The sequence below is a fragment of the Rhinopithecus roxellana genome, chromosome 20, assembly GCF_007565055.1.
Source record: "Rhinopithecus roxellana isolate Shanxi Qingling chromosome 20, ASM756505v1, whole genome shotgun sequence".
Taxonomy (NCBI): Eukaryota; Metazoa; Chordata; class Mammalia; order Primates; family Cercopithecidae; genus Rhinopithecus; species Rhinopithecus roxellana.
In genome coordinates this window covers 5212519-5225821 of record NC_044568.1, presented here as the reverse complement: position 1 = coordinate 5225821, position 13303 = coordinate 5212519, and positions in this window count along the sequence as shown.

The window sequence follows — 13303 nt, the reverse complement described above, 5'->3', positions numbered from 1 at the left end:
AATGTTGGAATTCCCCAGTGAGAGGCACCACCCACCCAGGACATGGCTGCATGAGCGTTACGGATGAAACAGCACATCTCACTCGCTGAAGGAGGCAGGTGGGGTGGAGCTGGCGGTGTGTGCCTGGTGACAGCTCTGGATAAAGCCACTCTGGCATGTTTTGAAGTGAGGTTGCCCTAAGGGGTGTGGAGAAGAAAGGCTGCTCTATTGATGTTTCCCATCACGATGCTTACGGTTTCTTTATTTCTGGTCCCTGAGCCTCAGGAGTCCTCAGTGCAGCTGCCAAATTGCTTCATGCTCCAGAAAGTGGGGTGCCTCTTAACTAAGAAAAAACAAAAACCTGGCATTTTCTACCAACAGCCCCAACTGTTACAGCTTCTTGTAATATTAAGAAGGCATCCACAGCATTCTCCAGAGAGCACCATGGCCCTTTTTCTTTCTTTCCTTTCCCAGAAAGAGCTTTATTTTCTTTCTCCTCTTTACTGGCTACTGAAAGAATTCCATCTGCTTGACCTAGGGTTGCAGCATCCAATACATACCCACAGTATCCATGCAGCTATTTAAATTCAAATAATTAAAATACAATAAAATTCAGCTTCTCAGTTGCAGTAGCCACCATTGATGTGCTCATTGCTACCATAGCTGATCATATATCAGGGAGTCGTGGCCGCCATATCAGACAGCAGAGACATAGAACATTTCCATTGTCACGGGAGGTTCTGTTGGACAGTGCCTGTCTAGGGCATTTGTTCATTCAGTTAGCTCTCATTACTGAGGACCTGCTATGTGCCAGGCATTGTTATTTTGGGAAATAAGTGGTCAACAATTAAAGCAAGTCTCTTTCTTGTGGTACAACCTTGTTTGTGGGACAGGAAAAGTAGTAGGTGCGGAATTACGAAGAGTCCTAAAGGAGACCGCTAGGGGTGAGGTGTGGAGGGTAATGGTGAGTAAGGGATGTTAGGTCGGGTTGTTGGGGGAAGACAAACACAAGGTGAGTGTTGATGTTTGCACCTCCAATTCCTGCCCCCATGTTCCTAAAAGCTCATGACTTCAGGCCCCTTACAGAAATCCTTTTGGTTGCCTACTCATCCATTTTCCAGATGAGGACATTGAGGCTCTGAAAAGGTGTGAGTCATTTGTCTACTGCAGGGAGATAAAGAAGGACATCCCCAGAGTGGTGGCCTCTTCTTTGGGGCTGTACAACACTCAATGATGAGATAAAGGGGACTTCCAAGTGCACTGCCGACATGAACACACCATGGTTCTAACAATCATTGCGCCAAGGGAAAAATAAGGGTGATCACTTGATTGGCTACAAGGCGGGGAAGCCAGGATGCCAGGTTTTTCTCTTGGTGGGGAGGAAAGAGTGTTGTTGTAAAGGAGTCTGTATTCAAAAGCATAAGCCTCTCTCCCAGTTATTACTCAGCTGCTAGGGTCCAGATTCAGTGTCTGCTCCACTTCCATCCTCCAACACTGTGGGTGGGTATTTTCCTCTCCGTGGGCTTGCTTAAAGCAGAAGTGGGCATGCCAGTAAGTTGTCACTTAATGAGAGGAGATTTATTCCCTCTAACCAACAGAATGGAGGGTGACGGTTGAAATGCTGTGAGCCTCTGCCTGTGGGTAGACCCTGGATGTGGGTTGGTCAGTTTGGGAGCTGCTGTAGGCCTTACGGCTTTCATCATTGCTTCATAGGCATCATGAGTTGGTGTCCAGCTTCCAGAAAGCTCAGCTGGAAGTGACAGCTGGACCCCCATGGCTTCTCCCAATATTTCCATGTGATTCAGTTTTATAGTGTCTCCAGGCTTAGAATACTGAAATTTGAAATGACCTCTGGCCACTAACTCACCATCAGTCCAAGCCTAGAATAACTGCTTGGATCTTGAGGATGAAATTGACAACTGGCTGGATATAATGTGACAGAAAGAGTTGGGGGTAGGCTGACTCAGTCACCATCCTGAGTAGGATTCTTCTTGAGGAAGTTAAGGAGCCAGGAGGGATGGAGATCCTAAGCTTCATCCAATAAATATGAGTGCGGGGGAAGTAGTGCATGCCTGTTCTTTACCCTTGGTGGAGGCTTTTGCACTCTTGCATAACTTACAGTTTTTGTGTGTTTGCCATGTGCCAGGTTATATGTTAACAGTCTTGTAAGGTTGGCCCCATTTATCATTGCTATTTTACAGATGAGCGAACTGAAGATCAGACATTTGAGATAATGTCTAATCACACTGTGTATTAGTCCTTTCTCATACTGTTCTAAAGATACTACCTAAGAATGGATATTTTATAAGCAAAAGAGGTTTAATTAACTTGCAGTTCCACGTAGCTTGGGAGAACTCAGGAAACTTACAATCATGGCAGAAGGTGAAGGGAAGAAGGCACCTTCTTCACAAGGTAGCAGGAGAGAGCAAGAATGAGGAAGTGCCATACTTTAAAACGACCAGATCTCGTGAGACCTCCCTTGCTATCACGAGAACAGCATGAGGGAAACCACCCCCGTGATCCAATCACTTTCCACTGTTTTCTTCCTCTGACAGGTGAGGATTACAATCGGAGATGAGATTTGGGTAGAGACATAGAGCCAAACCATATCACATGGTGATGGAGCCTTAGACCTGGGATGCAAACTCAAGGATCCAACTCCAGGACCTGCTCTCCTCATTGTACATCTTCAACAGAAAACACTTAAAGGATTAGCTCTTAGGCTCTGAGTCTTGGTAGGCAATAGCACCTAGCCAGAATTTAATATCACTGTTGGGTTTTCATTGCATTTATTTTTACTTGAAATGATATTGGTTTTCTATTTACAGTAGTGATAAAAACTTCCTCTAAAAGTAAATGTGTTTATGTTAAAAGGTGATTCTATTTGAAGAGAAAATATTAAGGAATTATAAATGTGGTATGGATATAGCAAAAATAATGACAGTGGTAAAAGAATGTCTTGTATGTCCCATTAAGGCTGAGACACAGGGACATCTGTTGGTTATAAAGGCCGGTTTCCCAGGGCAAAGGGAAGCATAGATGAGCCTTAGGAGCACTCAGAAATGCCAAGTGTACCTCTGCATGTATGTGGACTCAGAGACCACTGAGGTGGAGCTGAGAGCTGGAATGCCTTGATGGTGTTACATAGGGGGTTTCTCTGGAACATTGTAGAAAGGAGAGGTTTGACTGTGGCTAAAGAACAGGGCTGACTTTTAAGTCTTACACTGGGAAACACCTATATATCTCCTTTTTGAGAGTTGACACGAAGCCTTCACTCTGTGCCAGACACTTCGTTTCACATCTCATTTAATCCTCACAGCAACTCCTGGACACTATAGTCCCGTTTTACAGATGAGGACATTGAGGCTCTGAAAAAGGTGAGTCATTTGTCTAAGGTCACACATTTATGAGTGTTTATGAATTTTGTGAATGGTGGAGCCAGGACTTACATGCATGGATCCTGACTCCAGAGACCTTTCTCTTAAGCCCTGCGTTATAGTTAATCATTAGCTGTATATACATATCTGTCTTTTTTGACCTCAGCGACCTGGTGCATCTAAGAAGAACCACTGGTTTTTAGTCCAATTTTTTCCCTTGTTGGTTGGACAGAAGTGATGCCTTCCAAGCTGTTTCCATGCTGGGCTGGAAACTGGAAATCCCTTCTTCATTTTTAAAACATAATTGCATAGGTTATAGAATTCCAGGTTGACATCTTGTAAAACATTTTCTTATGGCACTTTAAAGAGCTCACTGCATTTTCTTCTGGATTGCATGATTTGAAGTCTCTTACAATGCTTACAGTTGTTCCCTATATGTAACGTGTCTTTTTATTTTTCTCTGTTTGTCTTCAAGATTTTCTCTTTATCTCCTCTTTTGGGGCCAGAGTCGGATTCACCTCCCCTTCTCTCGTTCATGCAGATGGGAACCAAGTAATTTGCTTTAGTAAATTGAAGTTACTTGTTCCTGTCTACATTCAGTAAGAGGAGGGAAGTGTAGTGTTTGTTACTGTGGCATAACCCAGCCCATCCTGCCTATCTGATAGACTATCTGCCCTCCTTCAGATGGAAATCAAGGGGATGGCTTATGGAACAGGGCACAGCAATGAAAAGTTCTTCTGTGTAAAACCCAGCCCACTGACACTGAAAAAATGTAGAGGGAGCAAGGAAGAAGATTCAGTAGAAAAATAACAACAACAATGACCCGGTGAATCCTACCGAAGTCGCACAGCCCTTCCTTCCTTTGGCAAGAGCTATATCACTGCTGGATAATTAAGATGCATATGCCACCTGACATTAAGCAGCCTTTTGTGAACTGCTAATTAAGATTTAATCAGTCACATATTTTATTCTTAGAAGATTAGTGTTAATTTCTGGCAGGGTTCCCTACTCCCTGTTGAAGGAAATCAATGTGTCTGAACATAATTTAATGAGAAGAAGCTGGTTCCACAGTGAAAACAGGCTAGGGAAACATTATCTTGACATTTTAGGTAATTCAGTAAGTCTGGCAAAAGAGGCATGATTGACAAAATCATTTCTTCCACCGAGGGGCAGAAAGCACATTTCCGAAGATGAGTTAAGATTTTCGTGGTGAAAGAGCACCGTGAGAATTAAAGGTGGTGTAGATAAAGTGCTCCTCACCACTGTGCCTGGCTTCTGCACAAAGATTATCAATCATGGAATTCTCATCCCTGGCTTGAGAGAAGGAAAACAACCAGAAGAAAGCAAAGATGGGCAGGCCTGGGCTGGTATCAATGGGATGCTTATTTGAAAGCCCTTTTCAGGTTGGATCTGGGGAAGGCCTGCCATTTTCAGGAAGTCTGCCTGGTTGGGAATACAGCAGGCATTTCATAAATGTATGTTGATTGAATAGGTCCAGAGAGGTGACTGTGTCTTCAGAGACTATTGCATGTCCCCCTACAAAGATTTGTAAACTGGCCAGGTGTGGTGGCTCGCACCTGTGATCCCAGCACTTTGGAAGGCTGAGATGGGCAGATCACTTGAGGTCAGGAATTTGAGATCATCCTGGCCAACATGGTGGAACCCTGTCTCTACTCAAAATACAAAAATTTGCTGGGTGTCATGGCGTAAGCCTGTAATCCCAGCTACTGAGGAGGCTGAGGCAGGAGAATCACTTGAATCCAGGAGGCAGAGGTGGCAGTGAGCTGAAATTACTCCATTGCACTCCAGCCTGGGCAACTAGAGCAAAACTCCATCTCAAAAAAAAAAAAAAAAAAATCTGTAAACTATGCAGAAATGTCCTTGAATGTGCCGTGTGGTCTCATTGCATTCAAATCTTTTTTATGTCCATCTTTAAAAGCAGGAATAATTAATGGTCAATAGTGTAGTTATTGGCAAGCATATTGGAGTGTTAGCTGTTTGTGAAGATGATGTTGAGTGATAATGGCAAGGCCGTGAGGGATAGAGTAGACAGCCTGATCCCTGGTCCTTGGGGGCATCTCAGAGGGAGGCAGGTGGGCTCACAGGTGTCTGAGAAGATGCAGAGGGGGAAAAGACAGAGGACAGGGTGTTGTGTGAACCATCAGGTCCGACGTGATCAAGCCCAAATACAATGACTGAATTACGCCAGGAAAGACCAAGTTATTAGTTACATGGCAGAGGGCAGGCCTGAATTCAGGAGATATTTATTTTGGTGTAGAGAGAGGGAAGCTGTTGTTAGAGGGTGTTTGGGCCTTGTCTGTGGGCTGGAATGTGAACCAGCTATGGATTTATGGGGTGAGGATGACTTCCTAACCACCTCGCCATACCTCCCTTGTCCCTGCTCCTCTCTTCCTTCCCCGTTTTTTCCTCCCTCTTCTGCCTTTCCTTCTACTCTCTCTCCCAGTGTTCCTTCATCCTTAATTCCCTTCATTTCATCCCTCCCTCTCTCCTTTCCTTCCTTCTGCACCATTTATGGAAAAGCTACAATAGTGTGATTCCCTGGTTAGCAAAGGAGAAAGGCTCAGACTTTGTCCTTGTGAGCCTGCTCTGTGGAAGGGATACCCAAACGGATTACAGAATCCCAAGCAAACAAGGCAGGAAGGGTGGTGCCCAGCTCGGGTGAAGGCAGCCAGGAGAGTATCTAGTTGAGATCTGAACTGGGTTGGGGCACTTAGGGCCAGGTAGGCCAGAGAGAGCAAGGTGGGGAAGGTACCTCAAAGAGTCAGAGACCCGCCTGGAGCAGTGACAGAGCAGCTTACCTGAGCCCAGTGGGTTCTTAGGGTGTGCCACTGTTCCCTGGTGTGGCAGGCTGGATTTCTAGGGATGGCCTCTGTATTAGGGTTCTCTAGAGGGACAGAACTAATAGGATAGATGTTTATGTCATGGGGAGGTTATTAAGGAGTATTGACTCACACGATCACAAGGTGAAGTCCCACAATAGGCCGCCTGCAAGCTGAGGAGCATGGAAGCCAGTCTGAGTCCCAAAGCTGAAGAACTTGGAGTCCGATGTTCGAGGCCAGGAAGCGTCCAGCACAGGAGAAAGATGTGGACTGGGGGAGGCTAAACAAATCTAGTCTTTCCACGTTCTTCTGCCTAATTTTTTTTTTTTTTTGAGATGGAGTCTCACTCTGTCGCCCAGGCTAGAGTGCAGTGGCTGGATCTCAGCTCACTGCAAGCTCCACCTTCTGAGTTTATGCCATTCTCCTGCCTCAGCCTCCCGAGTAGCTGGGACTACAGGTACCCGCCACCTCGTCCGGATAGTTTTTTGTATTTTTTTACTAGAGACGGGGTTTCACCGTGTTAGCCAGGATGGTCTCGATCTCCTGACCTCGTGATCCGCCCATTTCGGCCTCCCAAAGTGCTGGGATTACAGGCTTGGGCCACCGCGCCTGGCCCTTCTGCCTGATTTTTTTCTGGCCACGCTGGCATCCGATTAGATGGTGGCCACCCAGACTGAGGGTGGGTCTGCCTTTCCCAGTTCACTGACCCAAATGTTAATCTCCTTTGGTGCCACCTTCATAGACACACCCAGGAACGATGGGTGTGTCTTTGCATCCTTCAATCCAATCACGTTGACGCTCAGTATTAACCATCACAGTCTCTGAGATCCTATGTCCCCAATCCTCAGCAGCTGTGAATGCGATGAGACGTCTCTCCCGTGGTGGAGTTCTTTTCTGTGGCATGGTTCCCAGCGAGCCTCATCTGAACACACAAGGCCTGAAAGGCAGAGGGCTTTCTCTGGCTTCCAGTGGAAGGAGAAGTTGGAGTGATGTGAAAGTTGGGAGGGGCTCAAAGTGCTGCTGTGGTTTGAAGATGGAGAAGGAATGTGGGTGGCCTCTAGGAGCAGAGTGGGACCCTGGCTGATAGCCACCAAGGAGACAGGGACCCTGGTCCTGCAGCCACAAGGAACAGAGCCCACATGAACTTGGAGGCAAGGTCTTTGCTGGTATCTGCAGATACCAGCCCAGCTCAGCCGATATAGGGACTTGGGCCTGTGAGACCCTGGGAAGAGGCTCCAGCTGAGTCCCCTGTCCATCCAGCCTGCAGAACGGTGAGAGAGCAGACGGGTGCTGTTTCAAGCTGTGAGGTCTGCAATCATTTGTTACACAGTGACGGCAAACTAATATACCGGGCCTGGTCTGATCAGAGTCATACCCAAAATAATGCAATGCTGGTTTGGGGTCAATGAAGTGGATTTAAACAAACACGGTGGATTTATGTTCTGCCTCTGTTTAATGTTGTTTGTTTTAGGTAACCAGGGAATAGTAAGAAAAATAGAAACTATTCGATATGCATATTTCCATCCTGTTGGAAGACATTTCAAAATAACACTGAGGGTTTTTAGTAAATATTCTCCACCACCCCCCTACACACACACACATTCACACATTCACACACACTCATGCAGTCATGTACACACTCATACACTTATGCACACACAGACTCTGCATTCCACCTTCTTGTTTTTTTGTGTGTGTGTTTTTGTTTTGAGACAGGGTCTCCCTGTCTCACCCAGGCTGGAGTTCAGTGGTGCAATCATGACCCATGCAGTCCTCCCCAGGCTCCAGTGATCCTCCTACCTCAGCGTCCCCCGACCCCGAGTCTGCAGGACCCTGAGTTGCTGGGACTACAGGCGTGCGCCACCATGCCTAGCTAATTTTTGTATACTTTTGGTAGAGATGGAGTTTCACTATGTTGCCCAGGCTGGTCTCAAACTCCTGGCCTCAAGTGATTCGCCTGCCTCAGCCTCCCAAAGTCCTGGGATTCCAGGTGTGAGCCACCATGCCCGGCCATCATCTACCACCACCACCTCTTCCTCCTCCCCCTCTCTCCTTCCCCTCCCTCCCTCTACCCCTTCCTTCTCCCCCTCCCCTCTTCCCCCTTCCCCTCCTCCTGTCTTTCTTCCTCCTTCTTCCCTTCCTCCTCCTCCTCCTTTCTTCTTCTTTTGAGACAGGATCTTGCTTTGTCACTCAGGCTGGAGTGCAGTGGTGCAATCTCGGCTCACTGCAACCTCCGCCTCCTAGCAATTCTTTTTTTTTTTTTTTTTTTTTTAACTTTTTAGAGAAAAATAAAGATGTTTTACAGGTTCTTAAGCGTTTTTTTCTTTTAAGTTTTTTTTTTGTTTTGTTTTATTTTTTATTATACTTTAAGTTCTAGGGTACATGTGCACAACATGCAGGTTTGTTACATATGTATACATGTGCCGTGTTGGTGTGCTGCACCCATTAACTCGTCATTACATTAGGTATATCTCCTAATGCTATCTCTCCCCCCTCCCCACAATAGGCCCTGGTGTGTGATGTTCCCCTTCCTGTGTCCACAGCAACCTCTGCCTCGTAGCGATTCTTAAGCTAGGATTCTTAACCTCCTCCTTAAGCGATTCTCTCACCTCAGCCTCCAAAGTAGCTGGGACTACAGACATGGGCCACCACACCTGGCTAATTTTTGTAGTTTTTGGTAGAGATGGGGTTTCAGCATGTTGACCAGGGTGGTCTCAAAATCCTGACCTCAAGTGATCCCCCGCCTCGGCCTCCCAAAGTGCTGGGATTACTCCAGGCCTGAGCCATGGCACCCGGCTTTCATCTACCTTCTTCTTAAATGAAGGAATGGGATTCTGTGAGGGCAGCAGCCTGAGCCTGGCTTCTTTCTCCTCTACTTCTAAACCGAATTCACCTGCCTCTGCTGAGCCAAATGGCAGCTGGGTCTTGGGGGTGTCCACGTGCAAGTGTGGCTTTGACTTTTCGGGTTCCAGTAGAGAGAATGGGGCGAGTTAGGATGTCGGGAGTCTCGGGAGGATCCTGGCCCTGTGGAGGTAAGGGAAGCCGTGCAGGGAGACTTGAGTGAGGCTCCTTGGCCCAGGGAGCCCAAGAAGAAAATCAGTCAGCCCCCACCCCAGGAGGGCCTGGGAACACAGAGTCTCCAGAGCCAGGCTTATTTGATTCCTTAATTATTAAAAAAGACATTTGAGTGGCAACACAGATCCCGAAGTCAGTAGCTGAATAATAGTCTTGGAAGATATTTTGCAAAGAATATGCAAATAACACTTACTCATCCAGATGAGCCTAAGAAACCCAATAGAAAAATGGATATGGAGAGGCCGTTGCTGGGTGAGCAAATCCAGACGGCACCAGCACACATGAAAGCATGCTTGTGGTTAGTGACGTGAAAACCCAAACTCAGTATCTGTTTTTAGCTGCGTGAATGTCAAAAATACGAAAAGAACCATGATGCCTGCTGCATGTGGGAATAAGGGGGAAAGGGTGTCTATACACTGTTGGTCAAAGTGAAGCGTTTTCTTGAAAAGCAATTAGGCCGTACCTGTTAACTGAAAATAACAAAAACCTCTTGATTCAGCCTTCTTACTCCTGAAAATCTAGCACATGCAAATGCAAGTACCAGCAGGCAAAGATGTATGTTGAAGGATGTTGAACATGACATTGTTTGTAGAGGAAGAGAGAGAGGGAGAGGGAGGAGGGAGAAAGGTGGAGGAGAGAAGAGGGAGAGGACGAGGGAGAACGTAGCAAAGGGGAAGAGGAGAAGGAGGAGGAGGGAGAAGGAGGGAGGAGGGAGGAACAGAGAGAGGAAGGAGAAACAAGGAGGAGGGAAGAGGAGTAGGGAGAGGGAGGAGGAGGGAGAGGGAGCATGGGGGAGAAGAAAGGAGGAGGGAGAGGGAGGAGGTGAGGAAATGAGGAGGGAGAAGGAGAGGGAGGAGGGAGAGGGAGCATGATGGGGGAGGGAGGCGAAAGAAAGGGGAGGAGGAGGGGAGAGAGGGAGGAGGTAAGGAAAGGAGGGAGAGGGTGGAGGGGCAAGGAGGAGGAGGGAGAAGGATGGGGAAGAAGGAGGGGGAGGAAAGAGAAAGAGGAGGAGGGAGAGGGGGGAAAGGGAGGGGAAGGAAAGAGGGAGGAGGGGGAGGGAGGGGGAGGAAAGGAAGAGGATGGAGAGGGAGGAGGGAGAGGGAGTGGGAGGAAAGAGGAGGAGGGAGGAACAGAGAGAAGGAGGAGAAAGGAGCAGGGAAGATGAGTAGGGAGAGGGAGGAGGAAGGAGGGGGAGGAAGGAGGAGGAGGGAGAGGGAGGAAGGGGAGGGAGGAGTGGGGAGAGGGAGGAAAGGGAGAAGGTTGAAATAATTATAGACTCAAGAAGTTACGACAGTAGTAAATAGAGTCCCATGAATATTTTCCTCACCTTCCCCCCAAGGTGACATCTTGTACAACTGCAGCCCAGTATCACAATCAGGAAATTGATATTGGTGCCATCTCTTCACTAAACCACAGACCCTGTTCACTGTCACCAGTTTTCACCCATACACATTTGTGTGTGTGGTTCTCTGCGGTTTCCTCCCATGTATAGATTTATGTAACAACCAATGCAACCAGGATTCAGAACTGTTTGATCACCACAGAATAAGTCTCACGTGATACCCCTTTATACTGGCTCCCCCACACCGTCCAACAGGGAACATTTTGAGCTTCCCCCACCACCTGCCTCATGGTGAAGGGACCACAGACGCCAGGCCTACCCTGGGCTGTTGCTGCCTCTCTGTGCGCAGGGGCAGCCCATCCTGCCCGTGCTGCTGTCTTACCGATATAATACCCTCTTTTACAAATCTTTCTCGCTGTCTCCTGTGTCCTCCCTTCCCTGGACGATTGTACCTTTGAGCAGCTCATAGAATCATCTTGTGAAATTGGCTCTTTTTATAAATCATCGTCTCCCTGTTTTGTGTTGCATCCAACCTGATTTTGACAGAAAGGGTTCTTGTCTTCCAGAGCTACAATGGCCTGGCTCATTGAGGCCAGGCATTGCCTTTTGTTCAAGCATCTCAGAGTAGTTTAGAAAATAAAATGCATTTCTGTGACAACCTTGTGAGGTTTCCTGGGCATTATTACCCAAAGCTCAGGGCTTTGCCATTCCCATTTCTCAGTAATCTGAGGATAATGAAGGAGAAATCAACCAACCCTCACTGTCCTAGGGACCCCTCGTGTTCCTTGGTCACCTTCAGATTTATGTATTTGTTTATCCCCACTATGTGCCTCTTAGTAGGTATTCAATCAGTAATCACTGATGGCTAATAAACTAAAGAGCTGGGGAGTGTGCACTCTCTGTCTCTCATTTGTTGAATTTCTTAGCACACTGGAAAGGGCCCAGTGAACATCTGCTGAATTGCATTGAAAGACAGCACCACCTAATTTTGGTGAAAATCGTGTTTATTGTAACTTGTCCAGGCAGGTTTCAGTGATTCTGAGTTCACTGACAGGCTGTGTAGTTTGTCAGTGTGGTGTCTTGGAACAAGACTGGGCGAGCTCCATCACCTTGGGCAGTTTACTTAATCTTTCTGAACTCTGTCCCCACCCTTAGCCTGTAGAATGGACGTACTCACATTGTGAGAAGCAACAGAAAAGATAGGCCAGGTGCCCAGCCCTGAGGGAGGATTCTAAAGATGGGTGGCATTTTACTTTTTTCTTTTTTTTAACGCTTATTTTATAGCTAATGCATGCAGGCCTTAATACCTAGGGGGTGGGTTGACAGGTGCAGCAAACCACCATGGCACTTATTTATCTCTGTAACAAACCTGTACATCCTGCACATGTATCCTGGATCTTAACCATTTTATTTTAGATTCTGAGGGCGCACGTGCGGGTTGGTTACATGGGTCAGTTGCATATTGTTGGAATTTGGTGTGTGAATGATCCCATCACCCAGGTAAGTACCATAGGATATGATGGGCCATTTTTCAACCTTCACCTCCCTCACCACCCTCTCACCTCTAGCAGTTCCTAGTGTCTCTTGTTGTCATGTTTACATCCATGAATACCCAGTGTTTAGCTACCACTTGTAAGTGAGAATATGTGGTATTTGGTTTCCTGTTCCTTTCTTAATTTGCTTAGCATAATGGCCTCCAGCTACATCCACGTTGCTGCAAAGGTCGTAATTCTGTTGCTTTTTATGGCTGTGTAGTATTCCATAGTGCACATTTACCACATTTTAGCCTGTTGCTGCTTTTCCTTGCCACCACTCATTCTTTTGCAGGTGGGATTGCCTGAGAAGCCAATACTGGGATGCAGCTTGGGATGAACATCTGTGGAAGGGAGGAGGAGGAGGCAGGAGTGAGCTGAATGCAGTATCCATGAAGCATTCTCGGGGTGCTCCAAAGCTGGGCTGGAATTTGAGCATTGTCCCCCATGAGGCCAGGAGCCTGGCTACTATCGTCCTGTAACGTCAGTGGCTGGGTATGCACTGGCTTGACCAACTGCCTTCAGTGCAGGCAGTTGCTGACAGGGGCTGATAGCTGGGAGTATGAGACCTTCATTACTGAAGGGAGTCTGGATGGTGCCTTACAATGTCCACCAGACACTCTCAGCCAAGTCATCCTTTTCAAAGCATCTCTGTTGGAGTATGAGCTTGCTGTGGGAGGTAGGGAGGAGCTGTTCACTTAGTTTCCAATGAGGCTCTTTGTGAGGTGCTTCTAAAGCTTTTTTTTTTTTTTTTTTTTTTTTGGTGAAGTTGATATAAATGGGTGCTTCAAAAATGAACATATCTAGGGTTTGATTATAGAGCATTTTTCATCTGATCCACTTGATCCTGTGATCATAGTAGACCACATTACTAGATAACTGGAACCCTTTAAATCCGACCCAGAAAGGGCCTCTGGAGGTCATGCCATCTATTTTTCTTGTCTTTGGGAAGCACTAACATTACATCAGCTTCCAGGGTGACCATTAAGGGATATAGAACATAGGATTCCGTTATGTTTTAGAATTACCCGCATAAACAAGAGTTCATACTCTTTTGCATGACTTAGGACAAGCCAAGTCAAAGTCAGATCTAGGAAATCTGTTTAGGGCTATGGAAAAATAGCACTTTATTCCTCTGTGCTGATTTCCTGAGGCATA